This window comes from Macaca nemestrina, chromosome 19, assembly GCF_043159975.1.
Source record: "Macaca nemestrina isolate mMacNem1 chromosome 19, mMacNem.hap1, whole genome shotgun sequence".
Taxonomy (NCBI): domain Eukaryota; kingdom Metazoa; phylum Chordata; class Mammalia; order Primates; family Cercopithecidae; genus Macaca; species Macaca nemestrina.
Genome location: NC_092143.1, coordinates 52962219 through 52987198, shown reverse-complemented (window position 1 = coordinate 52987198; position 24980 = coordinate 52962219). Strand labels below are relative to the sequence as shown.

The 24980-nt window shown below is 36.0% G+C and overlaps 1 non-coding gene across 1 annotated transcript; it reads left to right on the top strand.

The window, feature by feature from the left end:
* The first annotated feature begins 20380 nt into the window (after positions 1-20380).
* On the top strand, positions 20381-20484 carry LOC112423328 (U6 spliceosomal RNA). Its single transcript, XR_003013782.2, has one exon. It is a non-coding gene; the product is annotated as a U6 spliceosomal RNA (small nuclear RNA).
* Positions 20485-24980: the final 4496 nt, after the last annotated feature.

The following is a 24980-nucleotide window of genomic DNA, read 5'->3' as shown; positions in this document are numbered from 1 at the left end:
TGAGCTATGAATTTAGATGATATTCATGATGAAGATGAGGATAATTAGTTTATCATAATGGTTGTATTTCACTTTGAAGTGTTCAAAGTTCAATGGGATGAGATACTGAAAGAGTAAATTTAAATGAGGGAAAATCTACTTTAGGAAAAAATCTGTAATGCCAAGGATAAGACACTGAGTTTGGACAGAGAGAAAAGAATAAATCAAATGAGAGGGTCACAAAAATTTATTTTCAATTGCTGATAAGTGCTAGCCCTTTTCTATTTATGCCTAGAGCCACTCCTGTTCTTTCTCTAAAAATGTGAACAATATGCCTTTGATCTTGCATATTTTTCTTGATCCAATCATTGTTTTCTTTTCAATCTAGTTCTACTTATCCTGAGGGCTGCTGATTCAACAATAGGTATGAATGTTCAAGCTTAAATTATATATATTTTAACTTGTTTTTAAAAGGGAAAGCTTTGTAATTCCTATAAGAAATGAATCATTAATTCTGCCATGACATTATGTATTAAATCTACCCAGGAGCTCCCAAATACTCTCCAATTCAGAGGAGTCTAAAGTTCAGCAAACCAAGCTGATGTAGTATTATATTTGCCCTTTAAAAAAGGTCAAAATATTGTTCAATTGATGCCAACATCCATGAACTAAATGAAAGGGAGTCTGAGAAGATTGGATGTGGTTAAGGGTTTTACTGAATTCATGAGGCTCCTTAGTCATTGTAAAATAAAACTCCCTAGAAAACTTTCTTAATAGAAAATTCTGGGAATATTTTGACATTGGATATGGGCAATCAGCAGGACTATTTTCATTCTGTTTAAGTGGGCAAAGCCATTTTTCAGTTTTTGAAATTCGTGGTGCATTATTTCCCTTGCACCCTATTTTATTTTATTTTACTTATTTTTGACGAGTCAGGAAAGAAAGGAGACTCACTTAAGGTCGAGTTTAAACCTACAGCAGAGCCAGGATTACTACTCAGGATCTGTGTGATAAGATTTGGCCTTAAGATAATTGTATGACTATTTAAGTTGTCTGGTTGTTCCTTTTGGGGAGGCTGGAATCTATCTTATAACCCCAGTAAGTGGTCTTTGGTGCACCTATCCTCAACTGTAGTGCCTTAGATGTTTTTTTATGCTATAATATTTTTCTTCACCTTATTTTTCCATTTTTTAAAAATAATATTTTAAAATAATTAATATATTTAGGTAACTCTTGAAAGTCAAATCATAGATAAGAATTATAATGAGAAATTATAGGACCTTTATGTTCCCAATTTCTACTCCCTGGGCAACAGATTCTTACCCTTTTAGCTAGATTTTCTTAACCTACACACTTCCAAATAATCTACTTCTAGTACCATAACTTGATGGCAATTTTCACTGTGTTGATTCCTCTCTGTCGCCGGAGGTGGAGATTCAGTGCTTTATGTGCTGCATGTTTTGTGGCGCTCCTTTCCTCCACCTCCCAATATGGTTTTGGCACAGACTGAGGTCTAATTTGTCCTTACTTTGCACAAGATTTTATAATAATTTTTCATCACTGAGCTATGTATGTGCTGTGAGCACATTTTCCTTCTTGTTCAATATTTTCTGTTGCTGAATGAAGTTGTCAGTTCAGTGATAACTCCAGCACTGGTAGGGAAGACTTTTAAAGGACCTAACTGGAGTTGGTGCATCTCTCTTCCATCTTCATTCCGCAGATCAGAACTCCAGAAAACAGCCAGGTTTAACTGGAAGGCTGGAAAGTGGAGTCTAAGAGGAGGCTTCTCTATTCTCCTCTATCCTTTCTTTCCTATTTCCTTCTGAGAGGAGGCTTCTCTATTCGCCTCTATCCTTTCTTCCCTATTTCCTTCCTTCCTTTCCTCTGAAAGAGAGAACAAAGGATTTGATGAAACCTTTCAACAGTCTTTATCATATCTTCTTCCATTTTTTTCCTTACTTATTTTGTTGTTTAGCTGAGTATGTAAGAGCAAATAGCTTAATTAACTATGTTTAACTGATGGTTTTATATAGGCATACCTGAGAGATACTGAAAGTTCAGTTCAAGCCCAACATTGTAAAAAGAGTATCACAATAAAGCAAGTCAAACAACCTTTTTGGTTTTCCATTAGATATAAAACTTATGTTTACACTATACTGTAGTCTGTTAGCTGTACAATAGCATTATGTCTAATAAACAATGTACATACTTAAAAAATACTTTATTGAAAGTTGCTAATGATTATTTGATCCTTCAGCAAGCTGTAAACTTTTTGCTGGCAAAGAGTCTTGCCTTGATGTTGATGGTTGCTGACTGATCAGGGTTGCCAAAGGTTAGGATGGCTATGACAATTTCTTAAAATGAGACAACAATGAAGTTTACTACATCAATTGACTCTTCACAAAAGACTTCTCTACAGCATGAGATGCCGTTTGATAACATTTTACCCACAGTAGAACTTTTTTCAAACATACCAAAACTTGCCACAGCTTTATCAACTAAGTTAATGTCATATTCTAAATCCTTTGTTGTCATGTCAGCAATTTTCATTGCATCTTCACTTGGAATAAATTCTTGATAGTTTGTTTGGAAGTTCCAGCAGGGAAGTGCAGCTACTTGTACATCCTTGACTGAAGACCAGTCCACCTCTATCGTGAATGGTCATCTACTTTGACCCGGTGCACAGCTTCAGGAGGGATGGACATAGAGTGGTGCAGGAGGAAGGCTTAGCCAGCCACATCAGTCAAATCGACCCTGGCAATCAATGGGGTGACAGATCTCAGCCAGATTGCCCTCACGTTCAACCTGGAATAAATTCTATCTCAAGAAACTACTTTCTTTGCTCATCCATAAGAAGCAATTCCTCATCCATTCAAGTTTTATCATGAGATTGCAGCAATTCAGTCAAATCTTCAGGCTCCACTTCTAATTCTAGTTCTCTTGTTATTTCCATCTGAAGTTTCTTCCTCTACTGGTCTTAAATCTCTCAAAGTTATCCATGAGGGTTGGAATCAACTTCTTCCAATCTCCTGTAAATGTTGATATGTTGACATCTTCCCATGAATCACAAATATTCTTAATGGCATCCAGAAAGGTGAATTCTTTCCAGAAGGATTTTCAATTTTTTTTACCTGGATCCATCAGGGGAATCACTGTCTATGCAAGTTATAGCTTTATGAAATGTATTTCTTAAATAATAAGACTTGAAATTCAATATTACTCTCATCCATTGGCTTCAGACTGGCTGCTGTTTTAGCAGCATGAAAACATCATTCATCTTTTTGTACATCTCCATGAGAGCTTTTAGGTGACCAGGTGCATTGTTAATGAGCTATAATTAATTGAAAGGAATCTTTTTTAATGAGCAGTAGGTCTCAACAGTGGTCGTAAAATATTCAGCAAACCATGCTGTAAATAGATGTGCTGTCATTGGGCTTTGTTATTCCATTTATACAGTATAGGCAAATTCAACATCATTCTTAAGGGTTCTAGGATTTTCAGAATGGTGAATAAGCTTTAACTTCAAATCACCAGCTTCATTATCTCCTAACAAGAAAGTCAGCCTATCCTTTAAGCTTGGAAGCCAAGCACTGACTTCTCTTTAGCTATGAAACTCCTAGATGACATCTTTTTTCAACAGAAGATTGTTTCATCTACACGGAAAATAGATTATTTAGTGTACTCGCCTTCATCAATGGTCTTAGCTAGAGTATCTGTACAACTTGCTGCAGCTTCTCCATTAACACTTGCTTCTTCACCTTGAACTTCTATGCTATGGAGACTGCTTTTTAAACCTCACAAAGTAAGTGCTGTTATCTTCTAATTTTTTTCTTCTACAGCTTCTTCACTTCTCTTAGTATTCATAGAAGTGAAGAGAGTTAGGACTTAGCTCTAGATCTGGCTTTGGCTTACGGTAATGCCATAGATGGTTTTATCTTTTATCCAGACCACTAAAATTTTTTCCATATCAGCAATAAGGCTGTTTGCTTTCTTGTAATTTGTGTATTCACCGAAGTAAAACTTTTAGTTTCCTTCAAGAACTTTCTTATTGTATTCATAACTTGTCTGTTTGGTGTAAGCAGCCTAGCTTTTAGAGTGTCTCAACTTTTGACATGCTTTCCTCACTAAATGTAAGCATTTCTAGCTTTTGATTGAAATAAATAGATGTGTGACCTTTCCTTTCATTTAAATACTTAGAGGCTATTGTGGGGTTATTAATTGGCCTAATTTCAATATTGCTGTGTCTCAGGGAATAGGGAGCCCCAAGGAAGGAAGAAAGAAGTGGGAATTGCTGGTCAGTGGGGCAGTTAGGACACATACAATGTTTATTAAGTTTACTGTCTTTTCTGGGCAGGGTTCACGGTGCCCGAAAACAATTACAAGAGAAAAAACAAAAATCACTGATCACAGATCAGAATAACAGATACACAATAATAATGATAAAAATATGGCATATTACGAGAATTGCTACAGTGTGATATAGAGACAAAGTGAGCACATGGTGTTAGAAAAATAGCACCAGTAGATTTGCTCAACATAGGATTGTCACAGTCCTTTAATTTATTTTAAAAAAATACTATCTGCAAAGCACAATAAAAAAATTCATGCCTGTACTGTGTTTTCTTCCTTCCCTTTTTCCTCCTTTCTTCATAATTATTATTATTTTTTTAATTTCCAAAGCTCTTTCATGAAAAAGACTGTATTTAATTCTCTCAATAACTTATGCTGTGCTGGTAAGAAGATGTTTATTTAATTATTGTGCTTATTTACCATATGTACACACTGTAATTCAAAAATATTAAGTGAGTTTTCCCCCCAGTTCACACAGGAAGAAGTTGAAGTTCGTGCAAAAACTTCTTAGACTTGCCCGCATGATTTTGACCTCCTTCTTACTCCTTTCCAGCAGGATGTGTATTAGTATGTATTTGTTTATGTTTACTTGTTTTCTTATTGAAAGGCATGGAACAAGAATTTGTTAAACAGAAACACCCCTGAATTCTCTTAGACTTGATGAGGCAAAATACATTCTAAATTCCATTCCATTTTCTCACCACCATTTGATGGGTGAGCTTCCACTTAAGATTCAGAGGACATGCTGGCTTCCCTCTCATGACTCTTTCTTAAGATGGCTTTCAACACAGCCATTAGCACTCATCCACACAGGACAAACTGAGACCTCACATGCTGAAGAAGCATGGTAGTAAGTGTAGATACGACGCCATGTGCTATTGTGGACAAGCAGGGTCAACTACTAGCCATAACAATGTCAGAAAAGGGATTTAAAATAAAATAGAACCCCCTCTGTTTCTCTTATATAAAACGATTCGCTGTATGTCCACATAATAGAATGTCTCATAACAACATTACAACACCTCAACCACAACACTTTAAGAAATGTGTAAGACAGCAGAAGACAGGTATATTTGTTGAGCCAGGAGTTATGCACCAAGTTTTATACAGCTTAACTCTTACAACATTTATAGCTCTATGTGTAGGTGCCACACTTTCTCATGTAAAGAAGATAAAACAATGCTGGGATTGGTTAAAGAAACTTGGTATCGCTTTTTGGGAGAAGCGTGGAATGCAGAGCAATACCAGGAATAAATGGCGGAGAAAAGGGATGCCATATGCAAAAGATGGCAATGAAAAGGATTGTTCAGAGAGATGCGTGCCTAAAGCACAGATGAGGTGAAATCGGTTGAGAACAGCTGAGCTGATTGTTGCTATTGATGAAAGCTATCAAAACTGAAGAGTGGGTGTTAGAAAAAACAGGGTACCTGAGAGAAAGGTCGTCTTTAGCCTGTGTTAAGTTAGTCCTTGTATTAAAGTTCTGACCTAGAGCTTGATCTGCACAATGCTTCTCTTCTCTAGTAAAAAGGAAAATGCTGTCAATGGCATGCATGTTTATCTACGCGTCCTCAGCCTGCAGAGGTTTCTCGGTAGTACCTGGATGCTGAGATTGCATTAAGAGCCCATGATCCTGATGCTGGCAAACAAGCTTTCCTGCCTTTCTTGATCCTTCTTTCATTTAATTTTAATGGAGTAAAACATGTATATCAATAATTCACATTCTTTTCTCTTTCCAGTTGTGCCTATATTCGTAACAAAAATTTCCAAGCCTACTCCTTTTATTTACACTTCATCTCTTAAATCCTCTGCCCTCCTAACTGAACGTTCCATTTTTATTAAGTGGCTGCTTTAAAAGATGCCCTTTTCTTAATGAAATCTACCCAAATAATTAATATTGCCCCAATTCCTTCCCATTTTCTTGACTCTCTGGCATATAGTCTATCCTTTTCTTAATGAAATCTACCCAAATAGTTAATATTGCCCCAGTTCCTTCCCATTTTCTTTCCTCTCTGGCATATAGTCTACCTGTTATCCATAACTGCCATTTTACCTTACTGTCATTTAATCAACGGTTTATTATTTGCTCTTCTTTTAAATGCATTGTGTTAATTTCCTCAGTATCCTCATTGCCAGCTGGCCTGTTTCCTGCAGATTTCCTGTGGCCAAATGTCACTCTTAAGAGCCTGCACCTTCGGTGATTTCTCAGAGCATTTGTTTAGACCTTATCAATCATTATCTCACAATAAACAACAGCTTTGCAAATGGAGAGCAAGGCTCGCCCAGTGATTGATGCTTCTGGATGCCTGTCTTTTCTCCTTGTGAGAATTGCAAGGGCCCCCTCCTTTTATTTTGAGGACTCTGGCTGTACCTGCCATGGCTTATGGAAAAACAAGGCTCAACTGCCAATACCAGGCCCTCTCTTCTTTTCCTCTTACTGCATTTCTTTATCGGTTGTGACAATATGCCACAATTAATGATAGCAGAAATACCCATGTTTGATACCACATGCATCACACTTAGGTGTGATGGATTAGCAATCAAGGAAATTAATTCTGCCATTACAAAGTAACATCTGAACTTTGAAGATAGGCAATTGTATTGTATAAGGATCCGTTATGAATTCAGCCATAAGTATAACATTAGGCAAGATTATTTAGGCACAGAATAGTTTCAACATTGTTAGCTTTTTAGTTTCCCTAGCAATGGTTTACAATTCTTTTCCACCAAATTTCCTTCATTTCAGAGGGCCACATGACCATCAAATTTCAAGGTCAGACAGATGATAGATAATTGCTATATATTTTTGACCAAGCAAATAATATTTCTAATAGAATGTTCATGATCAAAGGTCCACTGAAAATGAGTCTTTTCTGGAATGAGTAATTTACCTCTGTGGAAGATACCAGGTTTATTGTAATATGCTTCTCTTGATTTGAGAAGTTCTGGAATAACCAAAGTCAACCTGGTTGGCTGTATTTCCTGCAATACTTCACCTTTGAGACTTTTCAAAAATTATGATTATATTTTAAGTTCTGGGGTACATGTGCAGAACGTGCAGGTTTGTTACACAGGTATACACGTGGCATAGTGGTTTGCTGCACCCATCAACCCATCATCTACATTAGGTATTTCTCCTAATGCTATCCCTTCCCTAGCTCCCCCACCCACTGCCAGGCCCCGGTGTGTGATAACCCCTCCCTGTGTCCATGTATTCTTATTGTTCAACTCCCACTTGTGAGTGAGAACATGAGGCTTTTTAACATACTTTTACACCAAAAATGCAGCTACCGAACTCTCTTTCACTTGCCTAACAGACTTGATCCTCTAGTGTTTCTTATATAGTCAGAGCCAATATATACCAAATAGCCCCTGGATTGCTGAGGCTGCCAGCTAATAGACAGATCAAACCAAATAAAATAAAAACAATGCCTGAAGACAGTGTAAAATACAGTAAACAATCAAGACATAAAATTGTTCCATTAAGTTCAGTATTGTATTTCATAGGGAGGTAGTTTTATACTAACCCTGGTCTGACAAAATTATGCTTCTATAGCCATTGTGGGCAGAAAATCTACTAAAATTGATAGATTCATTAGTCCCATCAGTCTGCTTGGGGCCAATGTGGAAAATAGCCATTTCACAACTGGTTTGGTCTGAAGGTAGACTGTGGATATGGGTTCTTAGAAACCCAATGGAGAGGCAAAATGTGTCAGTATGGGATAGGGAAACCTATACAGGTGAGAGTATAAGGAAAGAAGAGGTCACAAAGAATACTGACTTTCATCCTTTATTACATCATCTTACATTTTCTCTGGTACCTTCTCCTTGCTGTAAGGACTACAGTTCTGATGAAAATATCAAAAAAGCAAAACTCTATTAAGTCTAATAACTATTTCCCTCCATGATATTTCCCTTTTTTGGAATCAATGTTGTAATTGTCTGAATCATGAATAGGGCAGGTAAAACATGTAATAAAATCAAACTTACACAGTATGTTCAGAGTCTGATTAGGTTCTCAGAGGAAGGTCTGGAAAACTTCATCGATCACTTCCAAATGTTTTAGACATATCAATTTCCATTGTATTAGTTTGATCTATTAATTATGAAATGTTGTTTATTCTTTAAGATGATTTCCCTGGAACCTATAGCTAGAAATAGTATGTTAAATTTATTATTGAATGCATCAGAAATGCTGCATTTATTTAAAAACATTCTGATAGTAATACTCCAGAATTGAAACTGTCATTTCACCCAAGACATTTAAATGAATAAACTGTTTTCTTATTTGTTTGCATGTTTTGTTTGTTTACATAGTTGCATTCCATTACTGGCTATTTTTATATGTCGGTAGCTGAGCTGGGATCTGGGAATTAAGAATAATGACAATTACAGACTACTATTTTCCTCATTCCTAGTATGTTTGAAAAAAGGATCTGTGGATGTTAGTTGAGTTCATGTTCACAACGGCTGTCAAAGTCAGAGAGAACATGCTTATCACCCCATTTGATACATGAATAAACTAAAGTCAGGCACTAAGTACATTCATAGAAATCAGTCTATAATCCAGGAGTCTCCTCATTCAGCCTAGTGTGCTTTCTAAAAAACTGCCTTATTTTTACCTTTTTCTATTTATCTTAAGGCTCTCAAAATAAAAAATAAAAGCCCTCAATAAAATAAACCATTTAAAATTTATCAGAGACAAAAGAAACTCAACACCACATGTCAAAAACTGAATATAGTTTTTTCATAAACAAAATTTAAACTTCCTTTTAACTAACGTCTTTTAACAAGTGCTTTCCTGACTTTTGCTATGAATTTGACAATAAATGAAATATTCAAAATATATGTTCCAAATAAAATAAACAAAATGTTCCATTTTTAAAGATATATTATCCCAGATATTAGACATACCCATTGTGATGTGGGCCCCTTGTCATTATGTTTATCTATTTTGAGCTACCCTTAGACCCACTGTAAATTGGAAACCTATCATGAAATAAATAAGATTTGAGGACAAAAGTAAGACAAAGAACTGAAAAATACATATAAGTCTTGTTTCCTGATCAGTCAATCATGTGACCATGATTTTACTGTCATGTTCTTCACAGTTATTTGATCAGGATGGTGATGAAGAAGGAAGGAGCATGTTTCACTGCATTTACAAAATGCAATTTTTATTCCCTAGAGTGACAACAGTATGATTTATGTCCTTGGAGTTAGGTAAAGTTCTGGATGTTAGTTTCGGATAGCGATATGCTTTCTTAAAAGCTCACACAGAGCCACTTTTCACATACAGATATGTATCGTCCAAGGCTGTGAAGGAGAAGAATCTCATTGAGGTAGTACCAATTATGCAGCATTATTTATATTCCTAACACACATTTATATAAATTATTTTATTTTTGGTTTGTAATAATTTCACACTATAGGTAGGGTGAGTTTTTGTATGTGTGTTTATCTTTTACACATAAAAGTAAAAGATAATAAGCTCTTCATTATACCTAGCCTTGTTCCTCAAAATACACATTAAACAATGTAAATATATAGTATAATCATTAGTTAGTTCAATACATATATTTTAAAACACAAAACTGACCTAGTTTATACTAAGAGACATCTCTGCCAGGTACAATTAAGTGTAGATGAAATGTCAAATTTGTTGATCATTTGTGGTACCATAATCATTTCACAGATGGAGAGGAGAAGGATATAAAGGTTTACCTAATAGAGAACTTTCCGTTTCCTGGAAATCTCAAATTCTATCCCTCTCCTTGTGCCCCACCAATCTTCTCACTTCATGTCTCTGCCCACGAGTTTCTCTAGATAGAGCGCCTGCCTCCTTTATACTGTCTGCAGACTGCAAATCTCCGAATCATTTTTCTTTCCTCTTCGCTTTTCTTCACTTTGAGCTTGTCTTTCCCCTGCTCCTCACAACATGTTAACGGCAACAGTAGACCTAAAATCTTTATCAGACGGTGTTCAGTTCCCTTTGGCTGTGATCCCAAGTATTTCAAGGAGATAGCTGATCAGCATGACAAACATATTCAGCAGGTCACAAAAGAAGGCAATATAACAGGGCAGACCTCCCTTTCCTTCCATAGTTGAGAGACCATTAATCATTTTAAAACTTACTCAGTTTTCTCCTAATTATAGTATATGTTGATGATTAAGAACATAGGTTTTAACATCACACTCGCTGGGTACAAATCTTGACTACTCCACTTACTAGCCATGTGGCATCTTGGAAGTTACTTAAGGTCTGTGCCTCAATTTCCATGGCTGTGAAATTGAGGTGTGTGCCAGTAGAAACCCCTTTATAGAACTCTTAGAAGATTGAATTACTCATTATGTAAGGTATTCAGAACAACGTCTGATATATAGTAGAATGTGTATAGGGCTTACTGATATTAATGCACAAATTAACTTATTTCATCCTAAAAAATGTTAATAGTAGATATTAAATTATTTGCTTGTGATAAAAATCGAGAAAACTTTTGTCCCTGCATTAGAACTCAAGCTGACTCCAGAAACTTCAGTCTTTCCATGATTATTTTAACTTTTTGAAGATAATGACTTTCTATGTGGAGAAAGTCTAATGCTATGCTTAATATGCTGAGGCTATTCTGAAAACGACCTTACACAACATATCCAGGGGCAGGTGTGAACTCGTCAGCATCACTCCCATCACATTCTGCAGACAGCTGTCTTCTTTGTCTTTGTGCATGTAGGCTCAATTTCTTTTTCTAAAGCGTAAAATAACTTTTATACCACCAGTGTCCTAACTAAGATGCACATCAGTGATGAATATATTTGCTAAATACACGTGTGCAGAGATTACTCTTGCAGTAATCCTGTCTCACAGGAATGTAAACCCATTTCTAGAAATAAACGGAAAAAAAGAAATCCTCCGACAACACAAATTAATTGTCATAAAACTCCAGCATCAACGGCAGGTACTTGGACTTTCCTTTCAACACATAATGACTTTGACTTAACACACTGAGCTTGATTATCTGTTCGTATCAGAACATGTTTTAAGTTTGAAATTAGAGAAGGAGTGGAAGTTTTGTTTGAATCAGGTAGACTGGCATTTGCAAGAAATTATAGATGATAACAATAAAGTGTTTTACAAAATATTCAGACTAAAAATTAAATATGTATTTTCAGATAGCACTGAAATAATCATAGTCGTAACTGTGAGTTATCAAGCAATGGTTAAATGATGTTTAGCATTCTCTGTGATGAAAAAGCTTAGAAAGATCTCTATCACACTATATCGAAATGAGCTCATTTTTGACTTGAGAAACTAGTTTTTGATTATCTGAAAAAGTACCCACCCCCCTTATAATGCCAGATAAATTAAATGATAATTTAATATGTTCTGTATAGAACACAGCTGTCCTATAGTGATCATTAAGCATATACATTTCCTTGTTAAACTGAATACTCGTTGAAATAGAGATTGAAATTTCACAAAGAGGTTATTCACAAGAAACATCGGTCACTTTTGATAATATGCATCATAATTAGTTTTATAGATATTACATTTAATGTTCAGAGTAGAGAAGAAACATAACAGAAATTGAGAGGGCTGCAGATATTCAATCCAGTACGGAAAATAACTTCTGAAATTGTGTTCCATTTTTTAACTTCCTTAGCTCATAATTGCGTTCTGATTGGGAAAGAAAAATCTCAGAAGACTCAGAGGTTCAAATCATATTAGTACTCAAAAGTTTGGATGTGCCTTCAAACTTCCTGGGCCTGAAAATATTGACTGGAAATGCCACAAAAAAAAAAAACAGCTTCTTCACAGTGTTTCTGGCAGTTCGACTCCTGTTCCTGGCTGGAAGTTCAAGTGCAGAGATGCATGAAATTGAACAATGATAATAATAAAAACTTTTCTGAAACCATTTTAAAGCTGCAAAAAGTTGGATTTTAGGTCTATCTAATCTAAGGGAATGGCCCAGGTACAATTTTATAGTCAAATGGGTTCATCTTTTTTCCTTCTTTCTCATTTGGTTCCCATCACATGATAATTTTACCCCTTTATTAAGGAGTTCAAACTTTGGCACCATTGAACTGATACCTGCTAATTATTTGGAGTTTGATTAGTTCATTTGTTGGTTAGCAAATCCTCTTTGTTCTGTTCTTTGTGAGGAATGTGGAATTCAATTAAACGAATCTTGCTCTTCTCTTACCTCTATGCATGAATATGCTGTGGGAGAAACGGTTAAAGTTATTGGGTAAAGTGCTAGACATTCTGAAGTGTGTTTCTACCTTTCATTACTCTCAGACCAAATCTTTTGTTATTTTTGGGGGATACAAGGTTAGAGTCTCCATTCAAACATCCCCCAGGGCCATTTCTGGAGGAAAAAAAAGCTTTGTGTTTAAAAACAAAAAGGTGGATACTTTCTAATTTTTTGTCTTTGTTAAAGACAGTATTTTAAAATTCTCACTAAGAATTTTACTTCTTGGGATAATATAAATACTGTCTTTAACAAGGGAGTCTGCAAAAGGAAAAATGGACGCAACCTTATTTGTCCCTCTTTCATTCTGATTCCTTTCTCTCCTCTCTACAAGCTCCAAGCATTATTTCTAGGATATTTAAATTTCTCTTGGAAGAATAGTAAAAACAAAGGAGGGATTTGTTAAAATTCATCATCTTACAAAAGAAATGTGTATAATACTTTTAACATAAATGGATGCTCTTTTCTGTCACTCTTGCAACAGAGAAGCAAACATTCCTCAGAAATAAATTCTACTACAGTAACATCATTGGGAGATTTTCTGGGGACATCTTGACGCAGAGCCTCTCAATTATGCCTGAAACAGGATTTAAGATGATACAATTGGGGAGTGGTGAACAGAGAGTATATTTCTTCATTTAAATATCTATGATTTCACGAAAAATTTACCAAAATTTCTAGTATTATTTTTGAAAATCAATCATACATGTTTAGGCTCCATAAAACGCTGTTTTTGAAGTTGCAAAATATTGAAGATTCCTTAATAATCTGTTCACACATGACATTTGTGTGATTGTGTAAATGCTCTGTTCATTTTTCCTTCCAGATATGTTCATTTAGTCAAGGATTATTTTTATACAGACGAATTATGGTGATTAGAAGTTTCCACAGAGTTTGTATTCACAATAAATATCAATGATTTTAGCCTACTGAGAAGTTTTTTATAGCAGTTTATTTTCCTAACTCAAGTCCATAAGTCTAGCTTTAGAAGTAGCAAGGCCAATAAACCATAAAAGAACTATTTTATGGGTGATCCAGTAACTAGAATTGCAAGAAAAAAGAGAAAGTAAATAATTATAAGAAAACCACTATTGACTGGTTCATACAGTGGATGGCGTTTGCCTTCATCTGTAGGATAATTGGACCAGAGGGCTACAAATCCATTGCAATGCAAGGCTTTCCTTACAAGACAGTTAATACACCATCAGGGAGCTAGTAGGAATAGTTTCTGTGTTGCAGCCTAAGTATGTTTTCACTCAGCTCATTTGCACTTCAAAGCTGAAGTCGATAATTCAGGCCCAAGTAGGTGCAATTTGGGCTATTTCCCTTTTGTAGCATATGAACACAAGCTGAGAAAATCTCTAAATTCATTTGCACAAGGCATTACTGGCCAGAGTCAGCAAAGCAGAGACACGGCTAATTTCCTATAGGTAAGTATTATCCCTATGAATAAATCCTTCGGGAGTTGGGGATGGTTGGTGGACAGGGATTCAGGTAAACATGGTTTGCTCTCTATTGGTGATCAATGATTTTATTACATAAAACATAAGGATAATTAGTTGCCTTACAACAGATCTTAGAAGTTTATCTTCAGCAAAACACTTGTGTGGTGAATTAACAAGTCCAACCAATCATATTCATGGGGCGAGAAATGTCTGGTGAATGATAAGAAAAAACATGCGCCAGGAAAGGTGAGCTCTGTCTAGGTCAGAAACAATGTGGTTAGATTATTATCAGAAAGTGCAAGCATCAGAAAAATGGTGGAGCAAACTATTTTTGTTCAAACATCATTTAATAAAATCTCTCAATGGCCACTTACCATGTAACAACTGTGAAATGTTTTTCTGGTACTTCGTACTCCGTTATGTTATTCTATTCCATTCTGCTAAATGTGCTAAGCACCTGTTTTTGTGTACTGAAACTACATATCCCAAATTTTATAGGTCGATCCTGCAATAAGCCTGCCCCAACATCATACTCGTTTCCACATATGCATTACAGTCAACATAATCAGTTACTAGCCACTGCGTTAGAGAATTTCACTAGCATTTATTAGGAGCTTTTCTGTGAGCTATGATTGCATTTAAAGTGATTGGCTTAACCTGCTGAGCTAAGAGTTTTTGTGTGTTTGAATTTCTTTTAATCCAACATTTACTGAGATCATCCTTTGTCCCAGAAACTGTGTGAAATAATTTTCATACATTACCTTATTTTCTCACTACAACATCATTATGGGCAGTGCACTAGCATTGTACCCATTTTGCAGATAAAATTTGAGACACAAAGAAGTTAGGTGACTCATGCAAACTTAAATAACTTGCCCAGGTTTTTCTGGCAAAAAAAAGATTTGAAATCATATCTCCTGATTCCAAGTTGAATGCTTTTATATTAGACGCATAGCATTTCATGCCTGTGACACAAAGTAATACACTTGTAATAGTTCTTAGGATACATACCAGTGGCTTCTTCACAAGAGACATGAGCATTTGCAAAATGGAATGTCTCAGATTCTGATGATGCCTGCCTGGCTTCTTATACACTTGCCATCCTGGTCCTTCCTCACCTATTCCATCTCTTTCTCTGTCTACTCATTTTTCAATACCGGTGTTTGTTTAAATCAGATAATTTTTTCATCACCCCATGCTCAGCTTAAAGCTCCATGTGTTTCCTACCTGAAACGCAAATTTCTTGTTTTAATCCTCCTTCCACCCTGGAATTTTCTGGAATCCCACTTTATTACTTTGTTCTTAAATGATTTCCCTTTCCTCAGGCTCATGTAAATTCATAATTAATTACATTCTGCCTATTATTGCCTGATTTCAGTAGCCTTAAAACATTTTCAATAAATCTTTCTCAAATCTCACACTTATATCTATGATAACCTAATTCACAACAAGAAAGAAATAATTATTTTTAATCTTTATTGAGCGCTAGACTTCTGCCACATTTTATGCCAAGGACTTTTTAAAAATTGCTTTGGATCTACTCTGTGAAGTACAGATTATCACGGCCATTTTATAGGACAAAAATTTGAGGCTTTGAGAGATGAGTATGTGCCTAAGACAATCGTGGCAGAGTCACGAACCACAAATCTTTGACCCAAATGCCCATGCCTATCTCCTACTGACTATTCCCCCTAGAGTGATATATTTTTTCAGTGATCCTCTCGCTGGTTCATGTAACAACTTCAAGGATTTTCTAGTGTAACAACAACAACAACAAAAAAGTCTAGAATAGTCTGGAGTGAGGCTTAGCAGGTTGAATTTTAGGCAAACTGGCCTGATTTGAATGGGCAGGTAACATTTCTTTGGATTCCTCTAAGCACAGCCACAAGAACAGGAATATGCTCATCCAGTAGACTCTCAGGTCCAAGGTTTTTTGTGTGTTTCAGAGATAGGGTCTAGCTCTGTCGCAGAGGCTTGGGTGGAGTGTTGCCCTCATAGCTAACAGTAGCCTGGAAATCCTGGACTTAAGTGATCCTCCCACCTTGACTTCCAGTGTAGTTGGGACTGCAAGTGTGCTCTACCCCTTATCCCTCATTTAAAATTTTTGTATCTATGAAGTCTTCCTCTGTTGCTCAGGCTGATCTCAAACTCCCAGGCTCAAGTGATCCTCCTGTCTCGGTCTCCCCAAATGCTAAAATTATAGGCATGATCCACTCCTCCCAGACCTGAAAGATTTTTTATTATACCCTGTGTTGCTACAAAAATAACAGCATCCTATGCAGAATTTACAGTGTCTTTCTTGCAAATTTGTGTGCTTCCCTTTGTTTCAAAATTACTGCCATCATCTAATGAAAAAAACAGATTAAATTAATCAAAGGAAAAATTTAGGCTGAACATAAAAAAAAATTGTTAATGGTGATATCCATTAGACTCTATTAGAATCCCCATTGACTGAGTCATTTACAATAAGACTGCCATCCCCTGGAGATGACTCTGAGACCATCCTAAGCCCGAGGAGAAAGGAACATATGGAACCCACAGGTCCCTCAGCCACTAATGTGGGTGATTTTTTTTCTGAATTCCCTCATTTTGCCTTCTTGTCAACAAATCCTGCCATCATTTCACTCACATCTTTGCAGCATTTTCCAGAGCTGTTAACAGAAATCATTTCACAGAGAGTGGGAAAGAATGTCATTTTGTCATTTTCTTGGGGGAGTACAGGGAAGAAAAGGCAGTCTCTGCTTCCTATGGCTTTCATGATGAAAAAAGAAAAGGAGAATGAGGCCTGCCTGCTAGTGGGCTGCAAGAAACAACTTTGTTTGGCAGCATTGTGCAGAATAGTGACTGGGAACTCCCCGATCAACCTCTCTCCTTACTAACTAGAAGAAAGAACAGTTTGGGACCACACTGATACCTCCAAACTTATTGTCACTAATGAGCTGTGTGAACTTAATCATTACATTATATCTAAAAGGTAAGAGGGACCTTAATGATCATCAAGTGTAACCTACTTCTTAATGCAAGAACTCCTTTTAATTACAGAATTCCTGTGAGATGGCCATTGGAAGCTCATTATTTCATTGAACTCTCCATCCCATGGTTAAGTTGTTTCATTTGTTTAGAAAGCCTTTTATTGAGCGAGGACATTCATTCATTAGTATTTGCTTTCCCCTTTGGAATAATAATAATGATGTATGACAAGAGAGTAGTAATCGTAATAATGATGATGCTGATGAGTAACAGAACTTTTTTTCTATGTGTTAGGCATGTAGTAAAAATTTACATGTGTCTAAGTTCTTATTTATCACCATAAAACTTATATGTTATAGGAATTATGATTTACTCCTATTTTAAAGAAGGAAGGATTGAAACATAGAGTGTTAGAATGACCTCATGAGGGTCACAATACTCAAAGGTGGAGAATTAAAATTCGAACCCAGTTCTGTTTGGTTACAGGACTCGATATACTGGGCACACACAAATGCCTCTAGCTCCTTATTTAACACATTTCAATTACACTGTGTCTTTACTCTTCTTTTTTCCAGATTGCACATCCCAGCTTCCTTAAGTATTTCGTATTTAATATAACTTTCAATTGCCACATGATTATGGTAGATTTTATATTAGAAGTGTCTAGCTTTCTTTTCTAATGTATGGAAGCTAGAACTGGAAAAAATCCCAAAAATGTGGTTTGACAAGTGAGGCACATAGAAAATTCTATTGCTACCCTTCATCACCTTTCCAAACCAAGGTTCTGCCTTTGCAATAATTATTAATAGCAAAGATGATAATTGACATCAGAAGAACATCAAAATATAAAACTTTAAGGAGAAAAAAGCACTTATATTTGAGAAAACCCTATTGTGGGTTTCAGATCAGAAGGGTTCTTTTTATTTGTTTGAAACATCATAATTTTCTCTGTAAAACTGAGTATGGACTTGGCTTAAATAATTTCCCTAGTCCATTTGGGGACGTAGTGCGACATCTCCCTCCATCTGTCAAAATTTGGGGTTCATGTGCTTCTGTCTCAGCTGCCTAGATGCAACCACACAGAGGATGCACCCCTCTTGTGGATTCGAGAGCTCCATTGTAAGTTTCTGACAGAGGTAACATTGCTAAGAGGAGCTCAGGCTTTCAAAATAGTCAGAAAGATAAACATGAACTAGATGTGACTGTCTCTGGATGGCCCAAAAAAGGGGCAGGGCACCAGAGAATGCATAGGCACTATTTATTTACACAGCTATAATGGAAGTCAGGGTCACTACACAAGTCTCTGGTTGTGGAAGCCTTTCCCTGACACAGTCAGGTTAGCTCTGAGGTTGACGTGGAAATTGTACTGAACAAGAATGGGCCTTTGAAAAAATTTGAAGGGTAGATAGGTAAGTAAGCTAGCACGCTTTCAGTTAACTCATACACATTCCAATATAGGGGCCAAGGGAGAGCTCTTCTCTTGGCCCTCTGAAGTTTCTCCAAAAAGTCAACTCACAAAAGGCAGATTAATTGGATAGAAGGCACACAAATTCATTTAACATGTATACATGGGATCCTTCAGAATGAAGACCCAAAAATACAGAGAAAATCATTCATTTTTATGCTTATGTCCAACAAAGTACGGACAGCTATGTAGAAATATGAATAGACAAAAAGGGCAGGATCTAATGCTAATAGACTGGGGAAACCCAGCAAGGTCTGTCTATGGAGATACTTCTTGGCATCTCTGAGCATGCTTTCCTCCTGGGTATGGGGCAGGACTCTCGCTGGAATAGGGATCTTATGACCCCCAGTAAAACAAGGCAGGTTCAAGAATTTCTTTCTGACAAAGGTTTTACACAGAGAGTGTGGAGGGAAAGCGAGAGTGATGTTCTTAAGTCTTCTGGCTGGCTTTGGGGAAAAGAGACCCTTGTTTCTATGGCCCGCCATGGAGAAAAGGAATTCCAGTTTCTATGGCTAACCTCGAGGAAGAATGGGAGAAAAACTTTTGTTTCTGAGGTTGCTTCTGAGGCTTTCATTTTATGGTATTGTTTTCTGAGCCAAAACACAGGTAAGTAACAAGGCCGGTGCAAAAAGAAGCATATAGATCTCATTAAAAGGAACAGTAGCAGCAGCAGTTATTTTAGCTTTATAAACAGTAGCAGCAGTAGTTATTTTATCATTATAAAATGATACTGCTATGGAAAAAGAATAACATCAGTAATATGAGGAGTCCTACATGAAGATAAGGACAAAAGGGGAGCTTTGGAGTCAGGCTACTGCTATGCATTTCCGTGTATTTTTCTATGTGGCTTTGTTGTCTATGGCAATACAGTTTGTGAAAATAAGTGAATCAAAATCTTAGCTGTTGGAAGTATAAATTATTTTGAGTCTTCAAGAAACATGATTACGGGGCCTGGTTTATGTGACAGGCAGTTGTAACCAAGGCAGTTGTAGCTTTGTTTCTCTGATTATAGATTAAGCCTTCTTTCTTGCCTTCACTATTTTGTAAAGTATTACAAATGACTGAAGGGTTCTGGGGAAGATCCTTTCTCCCTTTATTGTTGTTGATCTTCATTATAGATTAATTTCCCTCTCACCGTTCCCACACAAAGACTTCATGGCTATTGTATTGTATTTAGATGGAATGTTATGTATACTCTTTCAAACTGGAAAGGAAATGAAAATGAGCTGTATGAAAAAGACTCTACTAATTAAATTGTTGTAACTCATAAGACAATCTTGTATAGAACATTTTGTATTCCTCTCAAATTTCTTTGTTTTCTGCCTATATAAGCAAGAACCTAACTTTTAACTTTGGAACACTGACCCCATTTCTCTGGAGTCTGTGTCTCCCTAATGATGGTCCCCAGATTTTTGCTTGAATAATCTGAATTCTGATCTTTTTGATTATTTCAGGTTGGCAGAGTCTTCATAAAAGTGTTTTGGGAGAGGCACTCTGGTGTCATAAAAATACAATTAAATGTGAAGAGTACTGGATTACAATTCTAGTTATGAAGTAGTAGTGTAGTTGGAGACACTGCTTATAATTTTTTTTGTGTGTGTGTATGTAATAAAACCAAAAATGCAGAATACCTTAAAATAAAAACATCTTTCTCTTGCTCTATCTTTACAACTACCTAGTCCCTGTTCTAAGGGTAATTCCTTGTTGTTTTTTCAAAAATTTTGCTTCTTGTAGAGGTAACATTCATAACTTTTCCAAGGCACTAATATGACTTTTGATCTATAACATATAGGCATTACCATTTCCTATCTGTTGAAGGTAAATATTAAACCCATTTATATGACCCTTACTTTTAATCTTCCTCTCCATTATTAGATTTTTAGTTGCTTATCATTGTTATTAAACAATTTTTTAAAAAATCTTTAGTGCTCATTTCAGCAGCACATACCGTAAAATTGAAATAATACAGAGATTAGTATGACCCCTGCTCAAGGATGGCATGCATATTTGGGAAGTGTTTCAAACTTATGAGGAATTTGGGAAGTGTTTCAAATTTATTCAGCCTTTTAAAAAAGAGTGAAATTTTTACACATGCTGCAACATGAATGAAACTTGAAGGCATTAGGATAAGTGAAATAAATCAGATACATAAGAACAAATATTATATGATTCTACTTATACCTAAAGTAGACAAATTCATAGAGACAAAAGTAGAATGTTTGCTAGGAACTGTGGAGAGAGGTGAATAGGAAGTTGTCATTTAATGATTATAGAGTTTTAGTTTGGGAAGATAAAGGTTCTGGAGATGAATTGTAGAGAAAGCTGCGCAACAATTTTGAACGAACTTAATGCCACCTAACCACAAACTTAAAAATGGTCAAAATTGTACATTTTATGTTATTTATAGATACTATACATGTAGCATATAATTTAGCTCTTACCCATATCTTTTGATTTACTCTGTAAAATTAACATGTTTCTCCATATTTTTTTCAATTTTCACTCGTTATACTAGATCTCCATGCACATACTTTTTAATAAAGTTATGTAGAAACAATAGTTGCAGACATTTTTGGGTGCTGTTACCAAATAATTTTTCCTTCTCTCTTATACGCGCATGCGGTGATTGAGCTTTCTGGACCTTGTGCATTTGATGCAGGCAGGTGACCACCTTTGGCAAATGAATTGAAGAACAGGAAATAGAGTCATGATCAGATCCGGGCATTTATAGGCAAAGTTATAATTCCTCTGCCACAGCAACTGGCACAGTTTGAGATGGGTTTTTTTGGGTTTTTTTTGGTTTTTTTTTTTGTATGTTTGAAATTGCCTAATGATATTTTTAGGAGTAGGAGATTTGTTTGTTTGATTTTTTTCCATCTGTGATTTTTGTGTAATTGAAGTCCTCTTTAAATAGAAAAACTCATGTATTTTTTCTGATATGCAAATCTTTCCTGTATTTTATTTTGCTTATTTCCTCCTTTCTATTTTCCTCTTTCTTCTCCCAGAGCTCATATTTATTAGATGTTGGCTATCTCAGGTTTTCTTTTACCCATTGTATATTTTGTCATATTTTCTGCCTCATTGTCCATTTTCCTCTATGTTCATATTGAGCTCCTTCATTTTGTTTTATTGATTTTTTTTTTTTGGTGGTATCTTTCAAATCTCTCTGAAAAGAATAATTAGATTTTCTTTTTGAGTTTCTTCTCCTTCGTGAGTTATTTCTGTTTTCACAATAATTGTTTTATGTACTTATTTTCTCAATTTGATGCTGCTTTTTTATATTCCTGAGTGATTATAGGTTATTTTTAGCATATTTAAAACAAGAGGTATTGGCTGACTTTTCCAGGTAGTGAACTAAATGCTCTCTGCTGTTGTGTAGGTAAGCTTGTTTTCCCCACAATATTTCTTCTTCAATCAGGAATCTGACCTGGCCAGCTAGGCATATAAATCACTAAGATGCCAGGCTTTTAATAAGGGATTGCCAAAGCAGGAAGAAATTTATTCTGTGATACCAGCACTCACTAGTGCTTCTAGTCCAACCCAATCAATACATTACATTTTTTAAATGAAGAGGTCATTATTTGCGTTACAATGATTATTGTCATTTTGCTTGGTTTTATTTTGGTTAGAATCAATGTGAACATTTTTGTATCCTTCTTATATCCAGGAACGTGGGAGAGAGAAGAGAGGAGCAGAGAGCTGATTGGCTTCTTGTCCCAGGGACAGAATTTTAATCAGACCCTCTACTCTCCCCTACCAATTCTGCACCCCTTTTGTAATTCCACCCTCTATGACTACCAATTTTTTCCAAAACCCTTTGGGGTTTGCTTGAAAGGTTAGCTCCCTCTTTTCCTGCCATTCCTTTCTATGTTAATTTTTGACTGTAGATTCCTTAACCATCTTTGTTCAAATGTATCATTCCCATTCATTTTTTAATCTCTCAGTAGTGCTTCAAAATCTGATATTGGATAACGATTCTTCTCCCATTCTCTTTGCCGGTCAGGTTTATGGATTTAATTCTGTTTTTATTCTCCCACATTTTAGATAAATAGAGGCAAGTGCAGGTACTTTATCAGCATATTCAACCAGAGATCGTGTTATGTACTTGGAAAATTAAGAAATACATCACACTTTTTGCATCTGCAGTGGTACACAGTATGTCCTTAGTGAGAGCCACAAGCGCTAAGTTTGAACAGGTATAATGCAAGGAGGCATTATTAGTGTTACCTAGACACAAAGTACATTATGATAGTTTTAATAGTTTTTAAGCCATTTGATAATAAAACAGTAGGAAAAGGAGAAACAAATGAAAGCCAGGATTTCAGTCAATGGCCCTTTCTCTTGCTTTGTCTTTTTTTTTTTTTTTTTTCTTTTTTGACTGGGTCTCAGGACAAAGTTGAACATGACCATCCCCAAATTCCGTTATTAAACTAGCAGTTCTTCTTCTAAATGTAACTAATTGCAATGACTTAGTGGAATTGAAAATAAAAAATAAAGATAGTAGTGAGTATCAGAAAAACTAAAACATTTTACTAGGTTTTCTATTTGCATTTTAGATGTTGTTTCTCAAAAAATCTCAAATTCAGGTTTTATTTTTGTAATTTCCTGCTTCTATAAATATTTCCCCAGTCGTTTTCCTCAGTTCTTATAAGAATACATATGGTGCTCCTGAAAAATATTTTCACAAGTACTTGTGGGTGATTTATTGGTGCTTAAATCCATCCTATGTTTGGTGTATAAAATCATGTCTACTCAAAATATTCAGTGTTGACAGCAACATGGTTTTCAAAATCTATCCAGGCCTCCCTTCTGTCCATCTGCTTTTATTAACTTCCCTTTGCTCTTGTCCTTCTCAAATTTCTGGGATTTCAGTGATGTAGTCCAGTTCCTGGTATATATCACTCATTCCCCCTGCTTCTGATATCCCATTTGGATTGTGGTTTCATTTATATCAACCATGACTGTCTTATTCAAAGTTATATGTCCAAACCTCCTTTGACTCCACATTCCTTAACATTTTTCCCAAACATAAAACTGATGGTTAGAGTCCTATAGGGATGGGAAGAAGAAACAAATGGCATTTCTCCACCTGCATCTCTGTGCATCAAGCCAGAGTCAAATTTTACGTTACATTGAGTTAGAAGAATTGTTGGTCAAGCTAAAGTAGTAATGCAAGTTGTGTGAAGTGCTAGAGAATACCGGAGCATGAAAACATCTGCTGGGGAAAAAAATCAACTGAAAATGGTGGAGGTGATTAAAAGAGACAGAGGCTAGTGTTCACAGCTGGGCTTTTGTGCATGGAGATACTTCATAAAATAGAATATTTGAATTTGAAATTTGAATTTCATCCCACTTATTACCCATTGAAATCAAATATGAATGATTCATGTATTTACCAAGAATGCTTGGAATGCTTTGTGCTAAATATGATGGAAAATTCAATGGCAACTAAGGTACTACCTTTGAAGAAACCTGGCAAATGGCAGAGAAGTGAGAGGTGAGTTTACATTTAATGGAGAAAGGGAAAAGAAGAAAGATGTGTCAATGTTTTGTAAGTGGCAGCATAAGTACTTTTGGACTAGAAGGATACCCTGTGACTATGGCTGTAGATAGAAAAAAAAGAATTTTACACCCTAGTTTTGGAGCCCATATAATCAAGGCAACCCTCAATACCTCTGAGGAGCACACCAGAGAAGAAAGATGACAAGGACAACTTTCCAGTAAGCTCTATCATGGTCCATGGCAGGGGATAAGAAAGAGTTTCCATTTATTGGAAGTGCTGAGGGTAGCTAGAAAATAAATTCCTATTAATAACACTTGTTTGTTTGTCAAATAAGAGCACTTACTTAATAAAAGTATTTTTAATTAGGCCATCTGGTAAGTTATCTTGCATAATTACAAGTCCAAATCTTTCCATTGATGTTCTCCCGGAATAGTTTGAAGATACTGTTCCATTCCTTAAGTCGTCTTTAAAAATTAACAAGAGCCATAAATCACTGCTGATCCTTTGGCTCAGTTCTGGACGTTTCCTTAGACAACAATGCCATTAAAAAATTCTATTCATTAATGTGTTGGGTTATACACCTACAGTGAATTTCATTTATAATAGAGCCTTCCACTTAGGCATCTTGCCAAGGGAAAGGTCATTCTGTGAACGTCGCTTATGTTCATAGAGAGAACACCCCATGCTCCCATTATACATGGCTGAGTTATTCTACTCAGAAGAACTGTTGCTTTCTCCTTTGCCATGTCTTCAATGTTCTAACAATTTGGAAATGTCTTCATTTCTAACTTCCAAGTGCACAGAGTAAGAGAAGAAAATGTCTCATACAACAATAGTGTGCAACACAGGTTACAAAGCTCACAACCCAGGCAAGGTCAATTGGTACCAACTTGGTTTCTGAATTGTGAGGTTGGGTGAATTGTCAGGGAGGGTAAGACTCTACATCTATGGCTGTCATACTGAGCACTGAACAACATTTAAGTGTGACATTCACAAAGACTATAGTGAATGAAACTCTGAAA